At 42.6% G+C, this 1,806-nt stretch overlaps 1 pseudogene; it reads right to left on the reverse strand.

Moving 5' to 3' along the window:
• Positions 1–593: 593 nt before the first annotated feature.
• On the reverse strand, positions 594–1,604 carry LOC102525009 (large ribosomal subunit protein uL1 pseudogene; annotated as a pseudogene).
• Positions 1,605–1,806: the final 202 nt, after the last annotated feature.

The following is a 1,806-nucleotide window of genomic DNA, read 5'->3' on the forward strand; positions in this document are numbered from 1 at the left end:
GTATAATTAGAGAGAACCGAAACAAGCTTGAGAGGTTGCAGCTCTGCCCTAAATTCGCATAGTGGTTCTTCGGTAGATATTTTCTTTTAACAGGGAAGAGGATTTCCCCACGTATATTTACTGAATTATCTCAAGTTATCCCAATATTGGGCGCCATTTATTTTTTGCTTTTAATTTTGAGAAATGTGATACTGGTGGCGTGTCTTTTAATGAAGAGGCTTGATTTTACCTGACATATATTATCAAGGTACAACATACGTGGAAGTCTATATTACAGATTGAAAGGTATACAATTTATCAAACACATTCTTAAAATTGCAGAAATCCTAAGTTCTCCCACTCCTGCTCTCTTTAGTATCAAGGATCTGACTTCTGTATCTTGAGTTTCATATCCTCCCATATAATGACTGATAGGAACACAAGAAATTATAGCTAATGTTCACATGTACCTTTTTCTTAGAATTACATTTTTTAATTTAAAGAATTTTTGAGAATGCATTTTAAAGAAAAAAGCAAAGCGACTCATAACTGTTACAATTTCCTTTTTGGATTTCTTCTATAACTTTTTTCATGTATCTTATTTCATGGTTGATTTTGTCTTTTAACAAACTTAAAACACTTTTTTAAAAATCATGTTTGAATATAACACCTAGTGCCTTCATGACATTATTGATACTGTTCTGGCAGTTATTTTAGTATCTCTGCATATGGCTGTGTTTTCTATCTACAACTCAGAGTTGAAATTCTTTTTTTTTGGTGGCAGCTAGTTTATTAAGCTGTGCCTTAGTATAGGCGCTGGTGTGCCTTAATGTACACCATGGTGTACATTAAGGTGCTCTTAATGTACAAAGCACGGACGTTCTGCCAATTTTTCTTGAACAATGACACCAGGAAATTGACAGCTAAGTGGATGTTATGCACAAGCTCATCATTGTCATTTTCACATGGCCAACAGCCACTGCCAGACACAGCAGCTTCTTCATCTGGAACTTGACTGTGGACTTCACTTCGTCAGCGTTGGCCGCCACATTCTCACTGTGGGCCAGCAAGGAAGGGAACTTGCCAGCCTTATTCAGACCTGGGCCCACGGTTCTTGGGATCTGCTTGATCAGAGACTCTGAAGCCAAAAAGGCAGCATACTTCTTGGCCAGCTTCTTAACTAGTTTCTTATTCTTGTTGAGCTTCTTCAGAGCCTCGATGTCCACGTGGGGGATATCCACAGCCTTGGCCTCATCACAGTGTCGCTGGTCCCCCAGAACACATGCGGAGAGCTTGGGGCGGGGAGTGGACTTCCGCCTGACGGTGCCCGAGAAGCACTTGTCCTTCTGAGCGTCGTCGTTCTTCAGGCTGATCTGAAGTTCCACTGTCTCCAAAAACTTCCGGCGCTTGTGCTGGTTCCCGTGCAGGACTTCCCGCACCGCCTCATACAGGGTGTCACGGGAGACCTTGCCGCTCACGATGCCTTGCCCCGCTAAAGCCGGAAAAGAGCCAGAGTTGAAATTTGGTAACAATACACTATCAGTTGTCAAAGTTGTTTTTTTAATACTCTTCGCTGTACGTTTTGCATAGGTGGTGTGAAACGAGTAAAATGATCCTTGTCCCATCTACCAGTGGGGCAGGAAGCAGGTTCATAAATAAACGTTTATGATGCATTGCATCAAGTGCTGCAGTCTAGCAGGGCGCCCGTAACGGGCGCTGGTTTGTCTAATTCTGACTGAACTATCTAGACGTGTTACGTGCGCTTCACTCAGCATTTCCCCCTATTACCCAGTGTCCCCAGACGGTTCCAGGTCTGCGACTCCCTTT

Source organism: Vicugna pacos, chromosome 12, assembly GCF_048564905.1.
Source record: "Vicugna pacos chromosome 12, VicPac4, whole genome shotgun sequence".
Classification (NCBI taxonomy): Eukaryota; Metazoa; Chordata; class Mammalia; order Artiodactyla; family Camelidae; genus Vicugna; species Vicugna pacos.